This window comes from Grus americana, chromosome 1 (assembly GCF_028858705.1).
Source record: "Grus americana isolate bGruAme1 chromosome 1, bGruAme1.mat, whole genome shotgun sequence".
Classification (NCBI taxonomy): domain Eukaryota; kingdom Metazoa; phylum Chordata; class Aves; order Gruiformes; family Gruidae; genus Grus; species Grus americana.
In genome coordinates, this window is record NC_072852.1 from 65,746,723 (window position 1) to 65,774,441 (window position 27,719).

The 27,719-nt window shown below is 39.3% G+C and overlaps 1 protein-coding gene across 11 annotated transcripts in view; it reads right to left on the bottom strand.

Moving 5' to 3' along the window:
• The window catches only part of CHRM2 (cholinergic receptor muscarinic 2), a 107,847-nt gene that overhangs the window by 53,659 nt on the left and 26,469 nt on the right, over positions 1-27,719 (bottom strand). The window contains exon 2 of one of the 11 annotated variants that reach the window (XM_054848991.1): positions 352-449. The exons of the other annotated variants lie outside the window; for them this stretch is intronic. The gene's annotated coding sequence lies outside the window, so the exon portion shown is untranslated. The remainder of the gene's footprint in view (positions 1-351; positions 450-27,719) is intronic. 11 annotated transcript variants of the gene reach the window in all.

Sequence of the window (27,719 nt, forward strand, 5' to 3'; positions counted from 1 at the left end):
CAGTTGTCAGGAGCTGGATCTGAGCTTAAATGGGGTGAGGTAAACATATTTTTGTGTTCTGCCTCATGGTGACAGATCCCATTACAGGAACAGGAAAGAATGTACTCATCAAAATGTGCAAGTACCTCATGTAAAAATTGAGGTTTGGAATTGTGGCATTCTCTGGAACCTGTTGGCAGGCATTTGCAAATTGCAAATCCAAAACCCGCTGAGGCAGCCATGCACGGCTGATGGCCTGCATAAGCTGAAGCATCCCTCTGGTGCCTTCTGCCAGCTGTTGAGCAGTGTTGCTGCTGGGCTCTCTGGAGTCTGGATGGGTACACCAGAGGAAGCACAGAATGGGACACAAACCATGGACGTCTCTGTCCAAGCTTCCGCTACATATTTGCAAGGAAGGGACCAGGTCTACCAGTCTTCCCAGGTGGCTGAGGCTGGAAGATGAATCCTTCCTGAAAAGAACGTGAAACGAGGCTGTAGTGGTTGCCATCAGAGAGAAACCCTGTGGTCAGTGAGATAACTTATGGCCTCATTTAACTACCTATATCACTGGAAATATCTGTTAAACTGCCATTCCTTGGGGATAAATGAATAACAAAGAAGGAAAATGGCCAAGCTCAATAGCACAAATGATATAATTGCAGAGCACGTTAAAGAGGTATTATTAAGTGAAGTGGGCTGGATGATTCACCTGAAGTCTGCTCAGTGAAAATTTTACAGAAAGACATGGGACAGTGCCAAGGTTTATCATCTGTGTGGCTTGTCCATAGCAAACACTCCCTGCATAGACATCTATCTGCACTTTAAAAATAGAGAAACTGTAGAGTGTAATCAGGGATTAAGAATGAAAGATCAGACTCTCTGCATCATATATTTAATACAAAAAGTAATATTTTAAATTGCCACACGGTACTAGTGAAACTATGAAGCTAATAGAGTGTAAGGAGAACAGCACATCTCCTACATGAAGTTTGAATTTTAAAGCACCCCAGGGCATATCTTTACATGTAGGAGACTTTATAAAACCTAACTAAAAGGTGTTTCATAACTCAAAAGTCTTTCTGTACGATTACACTGATCATTAAAGATGCAAAAGACAGAGCTACTCTTCCAGACTATTGGATTTCTTGAAGCCAATTTAATGTCACTATTTATGGCTGGTTTCATATTTGTCAGGGAAAATACGATCAATACTGGCAAAAGTTCCTTGAATTACAAAATTCAGAACAATGCCAGACACTGCATCTGGTAAAAAAGGGGAAATATATTATTTGGATTCTTGACAGTGTTAGAGAAACAGCAGTTTCACACAACCCATTTCACAGAGGAATCCATGTTAATTCCACTGTTTATAGCAATTGTCAAATTCAGTACTGGTTTACAAAGATTTAAGCATTTGGAATTAAGTGTCTGTAACTAGTTATGATGCATTTTGCAGATTATCTTTCTTCAGAAAAATGAATTTTAATATTCACATTTTATATAAATGATAGTCATATTAGAACTGTTATCTTGCAATTAATGACTGCCTTCAAAATATTCATTGAACATGAGAAACCAAGGAACACAAGAATGTAAGAAGGTACAAAGACCTTGGATATTGCTATGACAGAATTATCTTAAATATTCAGAAAGTATTTTGAAGTCATTTTAGTTAGGAGTTTTTGAAGGGTTTATTTAATGGTTTAGGTGTTTATAAGAACTTACAGAATTATATTGTAAATTCCCTGTTTAAAAGGGGAAAAATACATTTTTTTTCTAAAAGATATTTGAAAAAAATTTTGATCAAACGAAACAAAACTTTGAAGGAAAATCCCCCACTGAATTTGACATAAACTGATAACCCCTGTGTTTCTGTTACTTTTAAAATCTTCACCAAGATGCAGAATTTAGGATTTTGATAATGCAAATGACAGTATTTGTTTATCATGTTAGGCCTGAGTATTTGAAGTCCTCTTCCAGACAATATATGGGTAACAGAGAACTGTGAGATAAGATCACGTTCCCTGTGGAAAACAATGTTCCCTGCAGAGGCTGTTTTTTCCGATAGAAATAATTCTCAACTGTTGTGTCTTAAACGCACGTGCGGTGGTCGACCAGGGAGAAGCTCCATGCTAAAAGCAAGGAAGCACTTGGGAATGATTTGTTCTTTCAGTCTTTTCCTACAGAAGGCGATAAAGGATGGATGAATCTGGGGATGTTTAACGGTCAAGGATCCTTGACTATGTAATATACAAATTGAGCTACATCTGAACTCCACTTAATATACTTATGGCAGTGGAGGGCTGGTCTCACACACTTTACTTTTGCGCAGTCCCCTCAGTTACCAGTTTGTCCCTAAAATCATGATGGGTGACAGGGTTGACATCTTCAAAGCAGGCTTCTGTTTGCAATTTCCAGCATAATTTTTACTTTTTCATTCCAGCTAAATTATGCAGAGGGGCTTCATCCAGAGTGCAAAACCTTCCGGCTTGCACACGTGAGGCTGAAGGCCACCTCTGTGCAAAGCCCCGCGCTCCAGGCCTCAGGTGAGACAACAGTATTTGTACAACAATGGTCATATTTTATATAAAGCTAAGGAAATGGCCTTATAAAGATAAGGCTTCATTATAAGCCAGCAGTCAATTCCTTTATCCCTTTATGTGTCCCCAAAAGTTGTCAAAGAAAATGTGGCTGCAACCAGCGCCAGCTCTAAGGAGGGCAAAGAATTTCCTTTTCAATGAGCAGCAACGCCGAGAAGAGGCAGCTCTTAGCCATGCCCTAAGAGGGTGCGTGGTACTGCATCATAACTGAGCTTAGTGCTTCTGGTCACAGACCCCTTTCTCAGGAAAGCTGTGTGATTAAAGATCTAATTACATTGTTTTCCCTATACTTATTCTGTATGCCCTGACTTGACATTAGAAGTCTAATTTGTTTAAGCAAATGAAAGATGTCTATCCTGGCTAATTTATATTTGGCAACACGGCTGCAGAAATTTTTCAAAGAAAACATTGCTTCTCTCTTCTTGCCAGAGGCAGGTAAATGTGATGTGAGTGACAACCTGATTGCTGGTTCTGGGTTAAGAATGAGATGGGTGAGGCTGAGACTCTGCCATGGAAGCACAAGGGACAAAATATCTTAGCAGTAATGAGCATGTTGCAAAGTCTCCGTGCCACCAATGCCAACGTTTCAAGGCTACGTGAAATTGAAGGAAAAAGGTCACTAGAAAGAGCTGATTGTGGAATTTGAGTGGGCCTTTTCTGGGAAATTGAATCTTATAAAAAATTGTTGTTTAGGTTTCTACCTGAGACAGCGTGAGTGAAATGAAATCAAATCTTATAGTTGGCCATTTTTCTCCTCTCCTCTTCTCTAACAACAAATACAAGGAAATTCTGTTAAATTCCATTATGACTTCTCTCTAGTCATGGCAGCCTGACCCTCTGCCAAATCTCCTGTTGGCAAAATTCCAGTACACAACTGGAGAAATCCATTGGTTATATGAGCAGAAAGCTTGGCTCATAATCCCCAGTCATAAACAGATATAATTGCAATTTCTGAGGTGTCCCCAAGCTGAGGGGGGTTATTAAAGTGCAGTACTAGGCGCAGTGCTGCTATTTTAGATAGGAGTTTTAATATCTTTTGTCTATTAAAACCTAGTGGGACAGGATAAGAAAGTGTATATTTGGAAGTCAGGAAAGAAAAAAAGGGGCAATCCTTTTAATTTCATGAAATTGCACAGGACAAGGAGACCCTTCTGGAGGGAGAAGGAGGGAAATGTTAACTATTGTTCATAGAAGTTGGAATTACCCCTCTTAAGAACAGAAATGTGGCATGTCTGAGAAAGAAGTCCTTCCAGAAGGTCCACACATGTTGAAGTAAAGAACTCAGTGTTAATTTAAACTGAAATGCCAGCAATTATTTCTGCTCCACCACCAAGCAAATGTCTCATTTAGCTGTATGACTTTTTTCAATATTAAAATTCAATAAAGAATATGTTGGGGATCTCTAAGTGAGAGAAGACAACTGAAAGTAAAATATGTTCCAGGTTCTTCTTCTCCTATCCTTTTATTCTGTAATGTTGTCTGAAAGGAGAGTGATTGGAATAAGCACTGTAGTTTACCTATGTTTCGAATATGGAACCAAGTCTTGTAGAGGAACTTGGACTTGTTGTGTGCAAAGGTACTTTGAAAGCTCTGGCAGCAGGACCACAATGAGCCCCTCCTAGTGCCACTAAATGGCATGGCATATTGCACCAGCCCAGTGACTCCCAGTGAGAGAGTACCTGGAGCGACTATAATCTTTTCACCTCCAGCTGAAGACCAGGTGAATCATATTAGCAGCAGAAAAAGAGAAAAAATTGAAACATGGCTAGCTGTTTCAGGAGGCTGCAAATTTAAAAGAGCAGCAGGATTTCTGCAATTCTCATTGAGTTCCAAAAGATATTTGGGTTCCTGCATTTCTCCATTACATATGGAATACGGCTTATTTGGAAATGTTGCTCATGATACTGTATAGCTTTTTTCCTGCAGTTATTTTATTTAAACAATTATGTTAGTCTAAAAAGGTGCCTTGTCTCCTTTTTTCTTTTTACTGTCATTTAGTTTAAAGGTTTGACTGGTGTAAATATCTTTATCACCATTCATCTTACAAATTAACATCCAGATATGTTTCAAAATGATACAGTATTAGGAAAGAAATAAAAACATCACAGAAGAAGAATGAAAAGAAAATTATTCTATAGGCCATCAGACTGTGATTTGTGCTAGTAATATGGTGTAGTAAAAAGCATGTAGATTTGGAAAGGAACACTGAGGTACTACCACCCAGAGATTGACCAGTGAGGGTAAATGAGAATTTAGAATTCCAGCACTGAAAAAGTCATTAATTGGAAATGTGAGGAAGTTGCAAAAGAAAAGGAAGAAGCAGAAGAAAGATGGGCATCTATGTTTTGTGTAGTCTCTGTGTCACTGTTATCTGAACACTTCACAAACTCACCATAAGATGAATTAGTTCATCCTACAACACTCCTGGAAATTGAGTGATGAAAACTTAACTGGACAGTGGAAACAAAAAAGCTAGAAAAGAGAGCATAGTGAGCTGTCTTTGTTGTTTTTATGTAGTTAAATGTTGACATTACAGTGTATGCCCTGAATAAACAGTTGAATGAAGAGCAACTATTTGGAGCAAGTTTTGGTTTATTTACACCTGATATTTTCTACTGGGCTGTGTTCTACTGAATTCAGTCCTCTGTGAAGAACCGATAAAGAATTTGCTTCCTCTGCTTTCTAGATTTTTTCCCCAACTCTCCGCCACTCGGATTCGACATTTGGTCTCATCATTTCTGAAGGCATGGCTGGAAAACCTTTTGTCTTGTGAAGGCAATGTGGAGGCACCACTGCCTCTAACGAAAGCATGCAAGGACTGGAAGTTCTGCCCTTTCCTCCCCAGACTCATAGTGCTGTGACTCTCCTCTCATGCAAGGCTCATGCCTGATCCTATGATATCTCGGTTGCATGACACACACGACATCCAGGCAGGAGACAAGACACTTCTAGTCAGCTGATATGGGGAGATAGTGCAGCAAAGAGGAGGCTCCCGCAAATAATTTAGCTATCTCACACCTCACTCCACACCCATCTCTGAAATCTCTTAGGACTAAATTGCAGGCTGGGTTATCTGCTCTAATAGTCATGCCCTGCCTAAGGCAGGATTTCCTCTGTGCAATGTTTGAGCTACTGAGAAACATTTTCTGGAGTAATTTCTCTCAGATTCTTTTGTTTTAGCATCTTTAGAAAAAACAATTGCTATTATGCCTTTGTCTAAAAAACCTCCAAACATATTTACTACCTGTCTCCTGTATTCAGTGTTCTCTTCCATCTCCACCTCTACTTTCCCATCAACAGCACCAGGCCAGTGTTTTTAAAGGTGCTCTGTTTTCATCTGTCTAGCCTGAGACCCACTGAGTGTACTAAGCGTATCACTCTGAATCAGCTGTGCAACTCTTGCACTGACTTATCAGTGTTACTCTCTCAAACTTGAAAGGATGTTTCTCAAGTCAATTAAAAGCCTCTTTCCTTCAAAAATGTTGATATGATTAAGACTTCTAAGGAAGGCCGTCCTTCAGGCTGTGCTCAAAGATAGGTTGCCTGGTCAGTCATGGGTATGTTCAGCATACTTAATGAACACGCTTGTATCCTTTCTGGCAAAGAGATTCAAAAGAGAAAGACAGAAAAAGGGAGTGTGATGATCAGCTGAAAGGCTATATGGAGATGATGGACTGAAAGCACATGCGGCACCATGGCAGTGGTTCCTGGCATTAGCTGGAATAGAAGAACTGAAAGTCGTATTATCCTTGACTTTGAGGATTGTCTCTGGATGAGGGTTTGAACACTGCTGGTCATGCAATGCTGCTAAATATGTAAAATCTTTTTACACCAACAGTACCTATGCTACAGTCTAATAAGTTTCATCAGCACTGAACAACCTTGAAGGAGAAGTGTAATTTCTTTAGTTTAAAAAAAAAAAAAAAAAAAAAAGATTTTCACCTTAAGAATGTTAGAAGATAATCGGTGTCTGCCTATTGTAATCATATCTTACAGGAGAAATGACATGTCCCAATCCGACATCCTTTGGGGACATGACCTCTTTTATCAAAACACTTATTAGAGTGGACCAGTGGTCCTAGAGACTACCTAATGAATACAAATCTGCTTGCAAGGTAAAAACATTCCTGTTGAAAGCCTTCTGCAGCCCCTGGCAGGTTTGAACACGGGTTTTCTCTCTTTCAATAAGTGGAACTTTATTCTGCAATAACATCTCTGCAAGTTTCTGTGTATTTTGATTAATAAAACCTCACAGCAATCTCCTGAGGTCACTGGTTGTGCCTTGCCAGGTACCCACCAGGGATACAGACACTGAAGTCAATGGGACTCTCTGGGGTCCCAGGAACCAAATTGCAATGAGTAGCTCCCCAATCCTGGCTGAATACTGGCATCTGAGAGATTTTCCCTTATAGTACGCTGGATGTCTCAAAGCTGTTTGGAGTACCTTCTGCGAGAGCGTCTGCTCCATCCATACCACAGGATGGAAACCCTCACATAAAAGAGTGAAGGCAATGGGAAGCGTATGATGATAGAGGACTGAAAAGAGGAAGAAAGGAAGGAAGATCAGGGAAAAAGAGAAAAAAGAGGAGAACGAAAGGCGTGAAAATGGGGAGAGAAAAAGTGAAAACCAGGAAAAAAGGAAAATGAAAAGTTGTAAAGCTTTTTCAAACACTGTACAGGTTTTCTCTGGAGAACTTGTCCAGTGGTTGTAGTTGAATTACCCCGTGTTTAAAGCTTCAGAAGTGTCAGTTGGTTTCTGGCTACACAATAGCTGGAAGCAGCCTACGATTAGTGAATATCCTTGTTCTTTTCATGTGTAGGAAGAAAAGCTTGAGCCTGTTGATAGAGGAAGACTGATGATTTTTTTCCTTTTCCTTTTTTTCAAGCTAACAAAAATTAAAGAAAAAAATTGCTGTTGCAGGCACCTATCTCTACATTCATCAGATCGCCATAAATTCTACCTTAGAAAAGGTATACTGTAGATCTTGATAGAGGATAATGATGGAAGAATGAAATACCATTAAAAACTTGCTTTCTCACTGTGCTCCAGGATGCTCCTGCTCATCCTAGTGCTTTTAAGTACAATTGAGTATAGTACCGTTTTAATATCAGATAGTAACTCTAAGAGGAGACTGCATCCTGCCCCCAGAGCACTTAGCGGTATTGTGCTTTCTATCTGGAAGTGATATGAGCCAGTATATGACATAAGAACACCACATTATACCATGCCACTGTGACACTGTGTTATACCACCACCACACTGAGATGCAGCCCCGTGGTGTTATCGTGTTGTTGAGCTTAGTCCTGAAAATAAACTCTCTAAAGGTCACAATTATAAATAGACCCGGTACATTGCCTTATCACCTCCACAGCCTGAACTAAGGGGTAGCATCTGGTGCTTGCAATGAAATGAGATTGACTGCATATTCCCAGCCTGCTAGAGCACTTCACAGCAGTGCCACCAGAGCCCTGTGTTTTGCCAGCTGCGTGAGAAGTTGGATGTTTCGTGCGCTGGAATCTGGGCTGAATCCTGTCTATACTAGAGAGTGGAATTGTTTTAACCAGCTCAGCAAAGATTTAACAAGTGTTTGGTCACAGTACTCTCAGGGACAGGTCTCGTGATGGGCAGAGCCACCCCCTGTGTGCAGCATCAGGGAACCAGAGCAGTAACACAGCTCAGGTCTTGCTGCCCGCTTTGCCAGTGCCGCACCTCTGGAAATTCCCAGTTGCTGCTGCCGGGGGAAAGAGCAGAAGGCACCTAAAAGCAGATATTGCTGCAGTGATGGCTTCTGACAGAAGTTCTCACCCTTTGGCTCCCTCTTCTACTTATGCCTTTTATCTCTACCTTGTCCTGGCCCTTATGCTAGACGTAGCAAGTGTGGTCTTAATTGAGAAGCTATAACCCAGCTCTGAGTTATATGATTCGACACCACATAGTTTCATTGAAAGATCACAGCGTGTTTAATGAGTACCAGAACCCTCAGTTCAGTATCTATAGGTACTAAAAGATAAATGAGTAATAGATTTTTTAATTTGCATTCATATCATATGCCCTATCTGCATATTAATTTTGCACATAACGCTCTAGGAGACAGAATATCAAATAGTTTTCCAAAATGGAGGTTTATTATATTAAAGTATCTAATGTAGATTTCCATGAAATGTTGCTTTCCCCAGAAACCCCATCTGACTTAAATAGGAACACTACTGTCCATGAACTAATGAAAAACAAAAGACTGCAAATAAAGATGACAGCTCTGTGATATATCTGATCTGGGGAGAGTTATCCTCTAATGTGGCTACTGGGAGAGCTGTTTGATTTAATTTTATTTAACATATGCATTAATACAAGAACATAAATGGCTTGGAAATGAAACAATGTAAATATAGGAAATAATAGAGCAGATGGAAAAATAATACAAATTGGCTTGAGCTCTGATTTGGGAAAACATTTAAGCAGTCACTTAGGAAAATGCTTAAAATTACCTGTCAAATTTTAGGAATATATCTCTAGAGCTGGTGGTGGCCACAATATTGATGGAAGACATTGCACAATGACACCTCTTTTTGTCATGTGTCCTCGTGAGTGCACTTTACCACAGGAATGAGAGGGGGGAGGAGTTATTTTCCCCTTAGCTGTGAAATCTGATGCTGTAATTTTGACTTACAACTCAGGATTGCCATTAAATGTCTTTTTAAATACTTTCTTCAAGGGGATATTTTCATGAGTTGGGTTCTCAGGAGATTTGGAACCAGAGCAGGAGAAAAGCTATATCAATTGCCAAGTTTGAAGAAAATTAGTCAGTATACAAATATGCAATGAAAATGAGAAAAAGAATATATTGAGAGGCCTGAGCAATAGGGAACATTAATGAGATAGCATTTTGCACTGCAATATAGATACCAAGGACCAGTATGACTTATCACTTTTCTTAGAAAGGTCATTTACTAAGCAAAAAGCAGCAGTTGCCGTCCACACCACTGTGATGAAACCACAACATGGACTAGTGTATTTCTTTCAGTGGGCCACGTGAAGACAAACTACAGAGGGCTCCACAAAGATGGCAATCTCTCCCCCTAAAAACCCTGTGTATGTTAATGAGAATTCATCACTCTCAAACTTTGCCAATGTTAGTATGTGGGTAAGAGTGATAAGCACTTATCATAAGGATCAGAATTTCAAATGATCTAGTACACTGGAAAAAAATTAATATGAAATCATAAAATAAAATTTTATAAAGGCAAGAATGAAGTGTTTCATAAAGTGAAAATTAGATGGACAAACATGAAATAGAGAATAAAGTGCTTGTGGAGAAGAAGATCCGGTTATTAGTAAGAGCCAATATGCAAAGTTGCTATGAAAAGATGAATTTGATTATGGAATGTGTAAATCTGCAAGTTGAGGAAAATAATTATTCCAGTACCTTAAAATAATGAGTACTCAGCTGGAATACTGCATTCTATTTAGCACATCACTTTCAGAAATGCATAGATGTATTATTAGGAACCTAGGACAGTAGAATTAAACTGATCAGAAGTCAAGAAATCATGCAATAGAGGGAAAGTTGGGAGAATTAGATTTTTTATTTTACAGAAGCTTGAATTTCAGAAGGCTAGTTCAAAGGATGAGAAACTGTTCTCTACAGTCATAAGCAACAGCATAAGCAATAATTACTTTGACCTGCAGCAAAAAAAGATTTTAGTTCCTAATTAGGAAAAGGTTCTAACTAAAAGGAGAGTTAAACACTGGATCAATGTACCAAAAGAGTTTTGTAGCATCTGCATCTACAGAGGTCTTTAATATGAGGTTATACAAACATCTATCAAGGATAATCAAGAGATCCTTGATATTGCTTCACAGGAGGAAGAGTAAAATCATAGAATCATAGAATCATAGAATCTTTAAGGTTGGGAAAAACCTCTAACATCCTCAAGTCTAACCTTCAACCTGACACCACCATGCCTACTAAACCATGTCCTGAAGTGCCACGTCCACAAGTTTTTTGAACATCTCCAGGGATGGTGACTCCACCACTTCTCTGGGCAGCCTCTTCCAATGCCTGACCACTCTTTTGTTGAAGAAATTTTTCCTAATATCTAATCTAAACTTCCCCTGACGCAACTTGAGACCACTTCCTCTTGTCCTTTTGCTAGTTACTTGGGAGAAGAGACCAAACTTGCGAGAAGAGACCATCGTGAGTCCCCTTCTAGCATCTGCTGGTACAATTTCTAAAAGGTCGAATCATGACACCATGAAAATGCTTGCAGGACAACCCTGAAAGAGAAGAGGCATACACCACTGGGTGATTTAAGAGCTCTTTTACATACTCACTGTGATTTTCAGCTTTACCTTATTGAGCTTGTTTGGCATTCTTGAGGATGACTAGCAAATTCACGCACAATTTTTGTACACTGCATGTCTATGAGTGCACAGAACAACAATACTATTCTATATCAGAGTGGGCTAAATTATATAAAAAATCGTAATTCTTCTATATGAAGAAGGTGATTGTCTCCTATAACCCGTGAACATATGGGAAGAAGCAAAGATATCTCTTTCACAATTTCAGTGTAGCTATGTAACATTATCTGCATGCACCTCTCTTCCTAGAAAATCCTGGAATGAGCTCAGGAAGGACAAATTGGAGGAACTACTGGTAGAGTACCTACAGATGTGGTGGTGGCGGCTGTAAAAGTGAGGAGAATAGAACAAAAATATATTTCTGGTGTGGGCGTGACCAAGTTTGTTATCCATATTGACATCATTTGAGGAAGTTACTTGCTGCATCATTTTGATCTTCTAAAAGTAACTTAAATGACTTGCAGTCGTTGGAAGAATTTTCTGCACAGGGCTCCCAGTAGTTCCTGAGCTGATGGAAATATTATGGGATAGTTTCTTGGCTACAGCAAATTGTCATTCTATTGACTGTAATGGAGCTGTGTCACATAACAGTTGCTGAGACTCTGACATTAGGATTGGCTAAAGATATAATGCCTTTTGACTTAATGTGATTTCTACTTACAGTCATTTATTTTTACATACAATCTGAAAATAGAAGCATTTATCTATTTATGTTTTCTGAATCAAGTCACTTTGTACTTTTACTGGGCTTCCTTAATACTTTTGCCAAGATCAAATAAAGAATTAAACGGGTCAAAGAGTAAAAGGAAATAATGTAAAACTTCCTGCATAGATCTTTGGAATCTGAAATCAAATGCCAGTTCCAATACTTGTAAAATGCCACAGGGCATGGCGACGAAGGTGAGTGACCTCAGAGTAAAACAACCCCCTCCTGTGCTTTTATTTTTTAAGAGTCAGTTCTTTGCTGACAGAACATCTGAAAACACATTCAGCTGAGCCTTACATTCAAATAATATGTCCATTTTGGAAGACTATCAGGAGAATTAGGAGTTTAAAGCAATCCTTCACAGCAGGAAAAAAACTGTAAACTCCAGAAAATGTCAGTATACATACATTAAGATAGTTGTGCTGCTTTTGGCTGGGGTAGAGTTAATTTTCTTCACAGTAGCTAGTATGGGGCTGTGTTTTGGATTTGTGCTGAAAACAGTGTTGATAACCCAGGGATGTTTTAGTTACTGCTGAGCAGTGCTCACACAGAGCCAAGGCCTCTTTGGCTTCTAACACCACTCCACAAGTAAGTAGGCTGGGGGTGCACGAGAAGTTGGGAGAGGACACAGTCAGGACAGCTGACCCAGATTTTTTATTATTATTATTATTATTATTATTATTATTATCATCATCATCATCTTCATCTTCCTGTGTTATCCTATTAAACTGTCTTTATCTCAGCCCACGAGGGTTCTTTTTTCCATTCTCTTCCCCATCCCACTGGGGAACTACACAAACTACACAAACTACTGGCCCAATTCAATAGCATTTTTTTGAAATCTGTACATTTCAAAAGGAAGAAATGACTCACTCACTGTTTTTTTTACCTGGCATCAGAAAAAAAATTTAGAAATTCAAACTTCATTGCCAGAAATCTTGCATGGATGGATTTATTTTAGAATTAATATGTGACCAAAATAAAATCCTCATATGGCATTTAGTAATTTGAAATCTAATTTCTCTGCTGGGAAAATAAATCCTTTGCCACATCAGAGAGTTTTATACATAGGCAAATATAATTGTAGTTGACAAACAGTGCAAATGCGACTGCAGCATGTCTTAGTTTTATAAAATAACATGAGTTAGAAAAAGAGGTAAAAACAAAAATTCACAACATTTCTTCCCTCTCCAGGAGATCAGTTCTCGCATTAAACATCTCAGAGGCATAGGGAACATTAAGTTAGGAAGGGGGACTAAGATCACTGACAGTAGTATCTCAGTTGGACATTGGTTATCTACGTATTCTGAAAACAATTTATTTGTGGGGCTTTCATGTCCAAGGAATTAAGCTGTCTGGAGCTAAGCTGTTGGTTCAGCATCTAGCATTTTCTTGGGAACTTTGGATCCTTGTCTAGTGGCAACATTAATTAAATAGGAATTAAATATGGCAAATTTGGGCATACCTTTATTTGTTAGCAAAAAAACAAATACACAGAATTAGCTTGCTTTGTATCTTACAACTAAGTCAGAGTATTAGCAAATATTGTGCTGGGGGTTAGGTTATGTTCCAGGCTCAAGGTCCCAGATCATACACATTTTCTTTTTCAAAAACAGGCTACTAAAATGCTTGCCACAGTGCAAATGCATGACAAGTTCTTCACAGATACATCTTGCCTTGTTGATAAAACTCCTGCTGAAAACAATGGAACAGCTCCCAGTAACTTCCACAGAACAATCTAAAGTCTCAACAAAGTGGCAAGGGAGAACAAGCACAATCTCTTCTTTCAAGTATGAAGGGAAAGATGCACATCCTGTATGCCACCAGAACATCTCTGTCTCCTTGACAACATCCTATGGAAGTACTCAAACCTATCTGAAGATAGAGTAGCTTCAGCTGACCATCCTCATTTTCTGCCTAGAAGCCAGTTCCTGCTCAGCATCTAAGCAGTTAGGCAGGACAGGCCTTCCTTTGGGACCATATTCATCACCTAAAAGGGTACCCCTTCATGTTAATATCCAAACAAAAGTAACAGCTGCTTGGGAAGAGCACCCTTATAATCCATATTTTAGTCCTAACAAAGCAGTTTGCTATATCCCTTGAGTAGGCAAGCATAGAGATCTTTAAAGCAGGAATTTCTTGGAGGTAGACCAGTTATCTTCTCCATTTCTGTCAAATCCATTGCTTTCAAGGAGCAAGGAGACCTTCAGATGCCAGCAGGGGCAGTCCATTAGAAACAGCAACCTAACCAAATTGCAGGAAAGCATGCCCTGTTATTTCCACACTCAATGTAGCTCCAGACAGTCATGCTATCATCTGCACCCTGACCCAATCCAAGGTCTTTTGAGGGCGCACAGGACAAATGGGAGCATATGTATCACAGTTCAGAGTTCAAGTCTCTTATCCCCAGAATTTCTGTGCAAAATACCATGATGGACATTCTGGTCTGTCGGCAGGTGAGCTGCCGTTATTACCCACTCTCTGTTGGGTTACAATCATTGGCAGGTCTCTGTCACTAGGGTATTCTGCCCATCATTCCTTGCTCTTCATACTTCATTATAAGCCTTATATCAAGGGCCGTGGGAAGGTACCCCTTTCCAGTGGAAACAAATGTTCATTGGGGGCTGGGGCTGAAAAGAGAAGACAACATGCAAAACAGACTTCAGAAGTGACTCTCCTTCTCCTTCAGTGGGATTCTGCTTGCCTGATTTTAGTGTTCTGAAAGTTATATACCTTATGAAAGCTACTTATCTAGGATCCCTCTACAGTAAAGCACAACAAAGAGATACCACTAGATGCGAATTCATCCCCTCTTCCTTAGCCCCACCACAGGATGGAATCAATTGCCACCAGGGGATGTTTATATATAGAAACCCTAGCCAGACCTTGCAGGGTAGAAGCCCAATGTGTAAGTAGACTTTGAAATCTAACTGGGAGGAATCTTACCTCCAGTACTAAACTGGAGAACCCCACTGAACTGAGTTGATTTCACTTGTGGAGCTCCCCACTACAAACAGGAGACACCATCACAACTGTGTTATGAAAGTCTTGGTGCTTACTAAATAGTAAAGCTATTATTCATTTTCTTTGACATTAGCAAGGGCTCTTACAGCACATAGATTTCTTTGGCTATTGTTAGGTAAAATGTCAATCCTCTAGCCTGTGTTTAGAAAGCTTTCAAGCTAAAGGCATTATTTCCTTCTCTCCATTATGTGTGTGAGACAGAACTCACAGCTGGTGGAAATGAGATGGAAGGGAGTTCTGGAAATAGAGTAATAATGAGATTTTTTTTACCCTCAGATCAGTAGTACCCACAAAAGTCACACTGTAAAAGTATCAAGTAGGTTTCTAGTCCATGTTTGCTGGTTTACGTAGATTTCTATGCCATATTTGCTCAGTGCACAAGTAAAAAGACAATCTGAGTGTCTGCAAGCCCTGAAAACCCAGCCTCATGTCTGAAACCTTCTATAATAAAAGTGCAGTGACTAAGACATAGCTGACAATTTTGCTGACGGTGCATACATCAGAACAGAACACAGCACATTCTTTCAAAATGTAATAGCTCTGCAGTGCTAACAATAGAAAATCTTGGTTTGGTCAGTAAATGAAGCAGAAAATTTCAAGGACACATACATAATGTGGATCAAGAAGTGCCTTTTTCACACTTTAGACTGAGGCTACATTAACTATGTAGACTTGTGCTCTGCTGTTCCTTCATGGCGTTGGTAATGGTATTACTCCACCACAGCCCATTAAAAGCACCTGCTGAGGAGTGCCAGTAATGAAGATCTTTGATACAGAGGAGCAAGAAAGCATCTCCTGTACATATTCAAGAAGGTAGCAAGCAGTATAAGCATGATGTTAGCTCAGGCTGGGAATTTAGTGCACTTGTCACCTAGCTCTCAAAGAAGCAACCCGCATCACAGATGCTGTAGTAAGAAGTGGGAAGGAACATGCATGATGGTCATGGCTTCTACTCTCTGAGTAGAAAACACAGCAATGAGATGGCTACATCTTTCATGCAACTATAGAAAGAAAGGGAGAGCAATAATCCAGCTTGTGAATAGGTTCTGTTCCGATTTAAAACTGGCTTTCATCTTACTGAAGTCCTTCAAAAGTGTGTTAATTTCCTTATCCAATAACACAATATTGAACAACAAACAGAATTATAATCTTAGCAGCTACAGCTGGGGGAAGAAATCATTACCGAGAACTCATGTTTATTTATGGTTTTGGGTGTTTGGTGGGTTTTGTTTGTTGTTTTTTTTTTTTCTCCTGAAATTGAGAATAATAATGCAGTAGGAAAAAAAAATTCTCTATAAATCAGATGCAAAATCTAGTACTGCCAGATCCTGTAATTTTAACATGAGTCATATATTTGTTCTTTTTGGTTTTTTCTCCCTTAAAATCCCAGTTCTGTGAATCAGGTAATGATAGCATCTAATATTTTGAAAGAAAGTAATTTTCCAGTCCTCATTCTGCTCTATCAAAACATTCCAACATCTGGAAGGAATTGAGAACAACCAAAATGTTTTATTTTAAAAGATGCTTTGTGATGGACAGTCTTCAGTAAGACTGATCTGGGGAGATTCCCAGGGCTGAGGTGAGGCTGAGTCCATATCTGATGTTTGTAGAAAGGAATCACAAAGGAGCCATCTAATGCTAGATGAAACCTTAACACCGTGTAAAGGTTTTTGGGTTGCTGTCTAGTGTTCTATATATGAAGTGGATTGTGCTTCTAGTGAGGAAAGACAGCAACCCTTACTTTGATGATGGTGACATAACTTAAAACCTATGCTCTATTATTAGCTTACATGCTAGAAGATGAGATTTTCTTCACTTGTCTTTACTCCTTTTTCTTTCCATGTGTGTATAATGAAAGGAGGGAAGGTAAAAAGCAAATTCTAACCTGTATTGAGGTGTGCTATGCTGAAAAGTTTTAGAAGCATCACCCTTGTCATATTACACTGGATTAGTTTGATGGATCAGTTTTGCAGTTGGTTGTACCCTGTTTTATATGGACCAGTTTCAAACAGTTGCTGCATTGTTTATCCAGCCATACCAGAATGGAAAGGATAGATTTATAACCCTTATAAAATCAGCAGGTTGAAAAGGGCAACTTGATTAGCCAGTTTGCAGTACGCCTTACACTTCACAAACTAAACACACCAGCTGGAACTACTTAGCCTGCTGACAAATATCCATATGTCGTGAAATTTCATAAACAATTAAAATGGTCATCTCCCCCCCCCCCCCCTTTGGTTCAAAATGTAATCTATTTTTTAAGTATGTTTGCATTTTTAAGAGACTGTGGCAATGAGACAGAGAGCACCTGGAGTTAAAACTACAGCTATAACATGTGAATAAGCAGCTGTCATGGTGTATTGTAATTCAGTACCAATCACAGTCTAAAAATAAAAGCCATAAATAAGGGAAAAAAAGCCCTAAACCCATAAAAGTTAGCTCAGAGTTTCTTAAAGGAACCTGAGGGAGTAGGAATATATTTTCTTCTTCAGAAGGCAAGGGAAAAACAGGGACAGTGATTACACCCTACTCTTTCTGGGCATGTCTAGACAGATGGATACAGACAGATCTGAGCCACTCTTCCTCAGCAGGGTCCCACTCTGCTCCAGGAGCTGTTTAAGCACAATGAAAGATACATTACTGGGTGAACATTATTTTCAAAAACATCAGGGATCTGCTTGAGCGCAATCCACTCACACAACCAAAATTTAACACACTACACCACAAAGCTCTTCTGAATAAAAGGGAGCATTCATTTGTTCCCTATTAAAAGTATTTTGCTTAGTAACAATGACCTGGTGACTCCTGGCCACTTTGGCACCCAGAAAAATTTCTTTTATTACATTAGGTCACCAGCAAAAAATTACACCGCGGGTGCTTTCTTGCTCTCCGTCTGCTGCTGGCAAGTGGCACTACTGCAGATTTCTTTGGAGAGGGCTGTTACCCCGGTGTCAGCTCAGCAGTATGCTAATAGGGCACTCTAGAGTGAGTAATACACTGCCTCCACTCTCCCTGGTTATCAACTCCCCCCTCTTCCCAATCATTACCAACAGCTTTAAGGGCTCGGGTAAAAGAATAAAACAAATGGCCACTCAGCTGTGGGTCCCATATCAATTCGTAACACATAGAACAGCCCTAGTGAAACAGAGAGCAAGGGAGCTTGTAATTCCATGTAACTCACAGCCACGTCACAATCAATACTGTATAATGCAGATGCATTGTTCGTCTCTGAAAGAAATTTTATTCCTCAAAGAATTCTTTCTCTCTCTCTCTTTTTTTTTTTTTCCCCCCTAAAGAAAAGAGAAAAGCCTTATGGAAAGCAAAAGATGCTGTGAAAATTCCATCACTTTTAAATCGCTCATCAGTGGTAGCCCAGATATATTTAAATTACAGTTCAGTGCAGCATGTATAAGGATACATCCTGCTTTATAGAGTTCTTGCTCAGGTTTATTCTCTTCCAACCTCCTACTCAACCTTTAGATAGAAATCTTGTGAATGTAAATAAGCCCAGTAAGCAATGGCTTCAGCTTTGCCACTGACAATTCCCGAGAGCAGTACTGATTTGCAATGGTTCATTGCCAACCTCCTCAAAGAGCCCTAGTGCTCTCAGGTGCAACAAGTGCGTGACCCAACAGCACCAAGGTCTGTGATCTGAGCAGCAGGTTTTTGCTCTGTGGTAATTCCCCTCTTCCAGTATGACAAGACTTGTCTTTAGCCAAGTGAACAACAGAGGAATCAATAATGAATCATACCAATGCACATAAATACTTATTATCACGCAGAAAACATGATCTTCTATAGGTATATCTACACTTCCAGACAAGAGGGCTGAAAAAAGGGCTTAAAAGTGGATGCAAGGAAGCCATTCCCCATGACCTCAGACTGTTCCATCCACACTGGTATTTGTAGCTCAAATGTCCACACTATACATGGAAAAAGCTGTACTTCACTTATCTGCTGGTGCTGTGGGAGTGTAACATGTTCTGCCTCGCCACAGCCTGATCTGTCTATATCACTTAAACAAGAGTTTGGGTTCATGCAGATGCTGGGAATTGGCTCAGGATCTCCTCTCTCAGAAAAATCATAGATTAACATAAACCTAGAGCTGCTAGCACCCCTCCAGTTAATCACTGTGGATGGAAGGCAGGTATGGGTTTGAGAATGGGCTCATACCGATAAATTTTTGATAGTGTAGGCATACCCTTTCAGAACATGCTTGATTTCTTTCCTTTAGATAACTATCTACTTAGTATTTTAACTGCTTCACAGAGAAGATCATTTACCCATTCAGCCTCTCCCTTTGACAATGAATGGAAATTTACAGTATTCACAGAAAGGTGTAAGAAAGTCCACTGCAGAAGCAGGTACACACACGTGCACACACTTGTACACACTTGGTAACTGGAAATCTCCTTAGTTGTGTATCAGCATTGATTGTGCTTTAGTCCTCAGCAGTGAGATGGTTTGCTCCTTCTTCTCAGTTGTGGAAGGTTTTTGGTTTTCTCCATGGGTAATTTCCTCCAAAGTGAGCACAAGTAATGTAGTCAGAAGAGCTCCAGAGGCAGACAGGGAAAATAACCTGGTAGCTGAGAAGAGTTTATTGGCTTCCGCTGCTTGTGAACAGCTCAACAGCATGGAGTCCTCCAGGTTGGTGTATCTCTATAATCTTGACCCACCTGGAGATCCATGGTGTCGAACCATGAACTTATGAAGACAGCATTGCCTTCAGTGGGTGGGGGAGTTCCTCTTCATCTTCAGTGTGTCGAACAGTCCTGGAATTGCTGAATGCTTTACCATTCCTTCTATCAGAGGCAAGTTCCTTTGTTTCTTTTGCTGCCCCTTTTCCACCATTGTACAGTTTAATACACATGGACAAGAGGTAACGCACACCTTGCATTTCAGCATTTGGTAAGTGGCAGTCACTCTACACCTTCCATATTCAGTAGCTTCTGTATCAATTAGACTATCAAGGTGGAGACCCCCAGCAGGAATTACAAAATCTCCGATTCCTTTCACGTCTAACCATTTCTGAGTAAGTTTGTTGGGTGACTGCTCTGTTTTGCAGGGATGGTGAAGAAAGTCAGAAATAATTATGAAAGGTATTCTTGGATGGCCAAGAAAGTTCTATAAAAGAAGGAGGTTTCACAGTATGTCTCAAAGATGGTCAGATTCCAGATTGTCTTTCTACGTGCTAAACAAGAATCTTTCAAAACCCAAATCACATGCTTATGTCCAAGGAAGATTAGATGCTATGGCAGAGCGATGATGATCTTCTAATATAATTTCCTGACATTGTCAAATATGCAAGTACAATGTTGTAAACTGTTCTTTGGTTCCAGCGATTCTGTAGTTCACTTTTGTGTCCCTAATGAGACCTCTCTTACAACCTATGGCTATTATTTTCAAGCTTTCTGGCCTGCCCATTTCTCTCCTACAGTTTGGTTTTGATGTATAAGTAATAAATGGCCAGCATGATGGCTATAGGAGCTTTATGGAAAAGTATTAAGAGATCTTCTTCCTGTGAAGTTTTAGAGAAGTTAATTTCACTTAAAGAGCAAATTTCAGCTGACTGCTTGACATTAATTAGCTTAGCTTTACAAAACCCCTGCAAGGTATTATATGAATTTTAGAACATACTATGCATTTTACAAATGTATATGCTGAGGTCCACAGAAAGACTAAATGCCACATTACTATTTTATGCATACAGCTGACCAATGTGGTGATTAAATTGTGTGGTGATACACTCTTGGCAAGAGTCTTTAGCTTGCTCTACTGAGGAGTAATAGCCATACATTTTGAATAAATAGGAATCTATTTCGGAACTCATCTCCCCTACTTGTTTGCAGCCCAAGTTTCTTAATTTTTCAGGTGCTGTGCAAATCTAATTAAGCTTTGCTTTATATATATATATATATATATTTGTTCCTAATGAGTGAAAGGTGATGGAGGAAAAAAAAAGGCGGGGGGACGAATCACCAGATATCTTCTGAGGTTATGGGTACATGAGTGGAGAGGCAAACCTTGAGAGGTAGACTTAGGATAAATTGTGCAGCTGTGCACAAGTCAACTACACATAGGAAAGCAGGAAATAGGAACTAGAAAGCCCTGATATCTGCAAGTTGGCAGGTAGGTTGGCAGTTCATTTTTCTGTGACCCAAATAATCTTTTTTTCCTTTTTGGGGGGAACAAGGCAGTAATCATTATTGATATATGACAACACATGACAGCATTTCCTGGCAGGTAAAGAAGTCATAGAGACAAGACTCCTCATGCATGCCCCACCAACCTGCCACAGGGAAGAAGCACACACAGCCAGCTCACTCTGTAAAAGCATGGATAACTCCGGAAAAGCTTAAGAGGAAACCTTGCACCCATTTAGGCTCCTGTTCAACAGCATAGTAAAAGTTACTCTCTAATCCTCTCTTTTTCTAGAACTGTGGAAAAGGATGTTACATTATCATTACAAAAAAGCAGGATCCGACATTTAGTGTTGATAGATAAGATACATATTTCTAAAAAATATATAAAGAGATGCCTGTGGTGATTCAGTTTTGAAAACTACACTGTATCAAGAAAGTACTACTTAAAGCAAAGAAATTATTGCTGCATCTTGCAGTGCATCCCTATAAAGATGCCTCACATGGATGTCTTTAAAGTATTTGATTTGAATAAATTTCTGGTTTCTACAATGAACATGTTTGGAGTTTGTTTTCTTCTGCAATGCATTGCAATGAATATTTGCCCAGAGACAAACCCTCAGCTAAAACTGAGGGGGTTTAGGGATGTGTATCTGTTCTTGCTGCTTACTCTTAATTTGAAATTGCAGGGCTGTTTGTACCATTAACTTCAGTTGCAGCAGAGAAGCTTATGATGTCACAGCAGGGGCAATTAATGAATATAAGCAGAAAGAACAAATGAACTATAATTCCTTGCTTTTATGCACTTGCCAATAGACATTTCAAGTAAACATATGCACAGTGATTCAAGTTATGATGATGACATATACTCAGTTTACATAGTGAATAGTACATTACTTCCTGAGTTGCTGTACAGAAATGTATGGGATTCCTGTTTACTAAGCCATTATTCTTCAAGTAGCCCAATTGGAATATATGGAGTGCTGCTGAATAAACCCATAGAAACATGTGAAGCTGATGATAGATAGGAAGAATAGTTCTTCTCTGAATGAAAAAATGTGGCAGAATCTAACTGCAAGGAAAAAAAAGACATAAAAGACACTGCATCTGACAGATCAACTAAATTACAAGATCGTGTTTCTGAAAGTTTCCTACAAGGCATCATCAGCCCTTTGATCACTTTACTGTGTAATGGCGCTGTAGATTTATTGTTCTCTCTTCCATTTCCAACAAGCACAAATCTGAACATACTTTTACCAAAGCAATTAGCATGAGAAAATCTTTAAAGAACGGGGATAGAGAGCTGCCTTAAGGTACCAGGGAAGGTGAAAGACAGATTAAGATTAAATTTGTAGTCCCACCTTCCAATGTTCTTCTCATTTTCACATACCTCTCCTGCCTCCTTCACTTATCTGGTAGGACTGTAAACCTATACTTCAAATATGCTGCAGTGATGACTGACAGCAAGATACCATAGTACTGTGGGAAGGTAACTGATGTTGCATTCAGTTACTCTCCCTTATGATATTATCACTATAATAGAAAATTCCAGTGCACCACCAGAGAAAGTTTCCTAAGAACTTTCTGAATGTCAACAACAGAGCAGACTGATAAATGTGCCAATAAAAAGCTTGAAATGTTCTTTCTTTGGAACGGGATACAGAAAATATTTAGAGTTTGTTTCTGCTTGTGTCAAATATCCTGACTGGGGATCTGCTCCAAGATTTTCTTTAACATGCCTAATCACACATAGTGACTGCTGGCTGACTGATCACTGTCCATCTCCAATACTAAGCAGAATGTACTGCTATGGAGAAGAGGATAAAGCTCTTTTGCAGATCTCAAAAGATAAACTAGTCTGTGATTTCCTTTCTCCTCAGAAGGCAGAGAGATGTTTTACGAGAGTGTATTCCTTCCAAACTCATGAATTCTGTTAGTGGTTTTTGGTTTGAAGTAGAAAGTTTAGATTTACTGTTATAATGCCACAAAATATTATTGTCTGTAAAATACTAGGCTTCATCTGTATGTTATTGCAAAGTCTTTCAGTGATTGATCTGAAGTTATGTGAAAGACATTCCTCAAAGTAGCTTTTCTTTTATTCCTCACTTGGTGCTTTAAATGGTTCTGGTTTTGGGTCTTTCTCTTTTAACATTACGAGGGCTGGATAAAACTGACTCCAGAGACCGCTGGTATCACCAGCAGTTAATTACCAGCAATTATGCTTGACTCAGAAGTCTTTTCTCTCAAATGATAATGAGCTGGATTAAAGGAGATAGAGAACCGTTACCCTAATACAACTTGGGTAATTAAATTCCAATATTTAAAATTCTACCTGGCATTACAATGGGATACCAGACTCTACTTCCTATCCTTTGATAACATGTAATTCTGCTAAAGATTCAGAACCAGCTGGCGTGTTTCAGCCCAGAAGTCTACTGAATACGATGCAGTGGGGAGTTTTCAGTGTACGGAAGTCCAATCAACTGGTAATATATTTTTTTAACTCCCTTAAGGTGATAGATAACATGAAAATGTAAACCACTTCCAGTAGCATCCAACTAAACATAATGGAGAATCTAACATGATTTTTGGAAGTGTTGAGCAATAACAGCTCCAACTGAAGGCTCTGAAAGCAAGAGATTCCCAAAATCTCAGAAAATCAGCCTCACAGGCTTCTCTAAAATGCTACTGAGGACTTTTCTGTAATTATTGCTAGTTACATGAGGAAATGCAGCACAGACAAGATGAAATCTCTGGTTAGATAGAAAATTTTATAATCATCGCAGAAGTGAAAGTTACTGGATGGAAGTTAAGCATATAAGATGAAAGTCCTGCCAAGGCAACGCTTTTCATGCCTATGTAAAGTTACTAGTCAAAGGGACATGTCAGAGAAATTGATTAGTATTTGTTTAAAATTTTTACCAGGGTGGAATCTTGGCTGAGTGAACCCTCCACTAATTTCTGTGGAGAACTTGATCAAGACAGATACTTGTTTTATAAAGATACAGCCTTCTCACAAGATTAAAAAAGTTCCTCATCTCTTAGGAGCTCTGAGGGTATGTCTCTGCTTGTTCATTTTAATTTGAAGTAAGATGTTGTCTAATACTACCTGTCCACAAAGGCATAAGATGAAGTTTTGTGACAACTAGAAGTGAAAGCAGATCTACTTTGACCGCTGTGGAAACAAGATTTCACCCATGACAGCTGCTTCTGACCTGAGATTTCTACCTAATGGGCAAAGCCAGGCAGAATTTATTTGATGTGAACTGTATACTGTGTACTATTGAACTAATGAATAGTTGCTGATGGATATTGTATATAGAGGGTATTTCACTCTGCTGGGTCATATAGTTTTTGCAGTATGTCAAAAATGAAATGATTCTTCTAAGGGCCAGCATTTTTCTGGAGACAAATAAAGACCAACATGCAGCTAAAATCTTTTAAAAAGGCAGCACAATCCATCATTTCAGACATGGTTTTGACATTATCCAATGTCTTAGCAACTGACCATGCAAACTGCCTGTCCTCAAATACTGCCACATGCCCTCTTCCTTCAAACAGTCATAACCAATACTGAAATGATGAATGGTCTACTCCAATTGCTTTAATTGTCTTCTAAAATGAAGCAGCTATCTGGCAACACTGTGACAGAAACCAAGAGAAAGAAGAGGTCTGAAATAATTTCATCCATGCTGGGGTGTGTAATTAAAGACATCATCATTGTGAAACAATTGCTCATCAGCTGTACCCATAAAAAAGAGAGGAGAGTTTTATATAGGGCAGTATTCTAAAATATTACCAGCCTGATAGTAATCCACAGGAAAATCAGAGACGTCAGCCACCAGAGGAATTTATTTGCACCTAAGAGACAATCCTACCCCAGTCCATGGGTGGTTATTTCCTTTAGGGACTCAAATCAGACAGCTCTATGAATAAAACTCCTACCAGCTGTATCATTACATATGGAAAACAAATAGCCTGCTGGGGGTTGGCTACAAAAACTTGCCTCTTTAATGAGTTTAGTTTCTGCTGTGAGAAACACAGGATGTTTAATCTTGACCAAGTGGGACAAGAAACACCCTGGTGTCCCTGGCATTTTCAAGAGAGATTCTCTTTCACATTAAGGTTTTTACCTCCTTGCCAGCTTGCTCCTTATGGTGCTAGTCATTTGCCTAATGCCAGAGAATGAGCCATCCATGTATGGAAATATCTCAAGCACAGCACAAGCCATTTTCTGCACTCAAAGGCTGAACTTCAGATTCTAGATAGCCACATGGTATTTTAACAAACTGAGCTCTATCCATTACACTGTCAAAACCTTTGGCCTGGCAGAAGTAATCCTTTTTCATAATGCTCTTATAGAAATAGTTTCATAACTGTGTTTTAGGTAGGATGTCAATCCTCACACGTAGAGGATTTTCACAGAACATATTAGTGGTCTGAGAAGAACCAGGGTTTTCACAAGGGTCCTGCCCTATTAAGAATTCAACACTAACATTTATAGAAAGACATGATCTTGCTTGAAAAGCAAGTGACTTTTAACAGTAGGATTTTGATTAGTGACTTTGGAGTTTTGTTCCTTATGCTATTTTTGAGGTTCATTTGTTTGCTTGTTTGTTTAACTGGGCAAGCAGTCATGATGCCAGAAAGAAACTGTCGAGAGTGGGAGGAAGGTAAGAGAGCACATACCGCTTTCTTACGTCACGGCATCGTGGTTCTGCTGTAATGCCAAGCTCAGGAAATTAGGTTAATTTTCAGGGAGGCGTGCTGCTTTGCCAGTATCTGAAAGCTCCTAATTTCTATAAGTCTGCTACGCATCATTCTTGACAGGTGGCAAAGAGAAAGAACACTTATTAAAGCAGAAAGAACAATCCAGGGGTCACTAGTCCTATCTGGGAAAAATCATATGCTGGTTACTACATGTCCTGGTGTTCGGCTGGGATAGAATTAATTTTCACAAAAAGCTGGGAGGGGACACATCCAGGATAGTTGACCCAAAGTAGCCAAAGGGATATTTAATACCATATGATGTCACCTCAGTATATAAGGGGGGAACTGGACGGGAAGGAGGAATTGCTGCTCAGGGACCGGCTGGGCAGTGAATTCTGGGCGGTGATCAAATTGCATTGTGCATCACCTGCTTTGTATATTCTTTTATCAGTATCGTTGTTGTTATTTTTCTCTTCCTTTGCTGTCCCAGTAAACTGTCCTTATCCCAGCCCAGAGAATTTCTTCTGATTCTGCCCCGGGTGGAGGGAGGAGTGAGCGAGTGGCCATGTGGTACTTAGTTGCCGGCTGGGGCTAAACCACACTACAGAATGTGTGAAATTAAAAATACATAGGTAGAGTACGATGATCTTTTTTCTCATTATTGATACTGATCAAACTAAATGGAAAATTAGACATTTATCTAAAGAGAAAGTTGGTCTCAAAACAGAATTATCTCTAACAGGATGTACTCATTTAGAGATGGTCTTGTTTGGGGACTTAATTGGAAATCCAACTTTGGTTTGGTATGTTTTTCTTTTGGTTATGCTAGTTTGTGATAATTTTTTCTAAAAGCTAAGAGGAAAAGACAAGCAGGCAGAGAAATGTTATATAGTTAGAGCATAAACTGATTAAAATGGAGAAAACAAAATTACATTAAAGGGCTGTGATGTATTGCAGGACAAAAAGAGAAAAAAAAACCCAACAGAACAAAACCCTGGAAGACAAGCTGTTTATTACTTTTTGCTTTCAGAAAATGATGATTGTTCTTCCCACCAGTTGAAACATTGTTTTAGAAGAACTGATTTTCCCAGTTAAATGGGTAGAAACTTGATTTCCTCTCTGACCGCTGAACCTCCTAAGAAATATGGTATTTTTGGAACATGCTGCTGTGCATAGCAGAGGTAATTGGGTAAAACAGCCTGGTAGAATACAGGATATCACCAAGAAATTCAGAATGCAACTCAGCTCAGTGTGCACCAACATAAAAACTGGAGCAGATGTTCATTACTTCTGCCACTGTCATGTTAATTCCTAGAACTGCATTGCACAGAGTTAGTTAAGCAGTACAATGAAATATTTTGCAACTTGTTAGCAAGCAGGTGACGGACAGCAAGCAACCTCATGGTAATAACCTGGAACAACAGACTCTTTAAGGGTACTTTGATTATCCTTGCTCTTGTGGGCCTTTTGCTATCCCAGGCTCTAGGTCATTTTTCTGGACGGACCCATACTTTTTGCATTAATAAGCAGCAGGATAACATGTCACACAGAAGCACCATTTACCAGCTGTCAGGTAATTTCCCAACATACCACAAAACTATTCTCCTCAGTAGAGGGCTCTCTGTAAATCTCTGTAGGTGTCTGTATCACCCACGGACTCCAGTTATCTTGGGAACTATTTTCCTTCTCCAATCAAAAGACCTAACTGCTTCCTAAATGGTTTAATGGTAAACTGGAAGACTTGTTCCCACTGTTCCTGGATAAAAGGATGCTAGCTGCAAGCAGCCATGGATGACAAAAAGATTTTTATTCAAACATTATCATTAACAAGGAAAAGTCTCCTCCTGAAGAACACTACAGAATGAAAAGCAAGCAGGGCTTTAAGATTAATCTTTTTACTTCTTCTAAGCCTTCCAGAAGCTTCTTCAGTAAAACTTAAAGAAAATCCACACAGATATGCAGAATAAAAGTGAGAAGAGAAAAGGAGAAAGAAAGAATAAGGATCTAGGGTTTCTTTGTGCATTGTTTTGTTTTGTTTTTAAAGCGTGCTTATAAATACACAGAAAAACTATCTTTTGCTATAGAAAACATGAAGATTACAATTGATAAAAGCATAAAGAATAGGACTATGTTCCCTTTTATTTCCAGAGCAGCCTGGGCTTTGAGAAGAATTTGTCTCCCATCCCTACAGCTAAAAG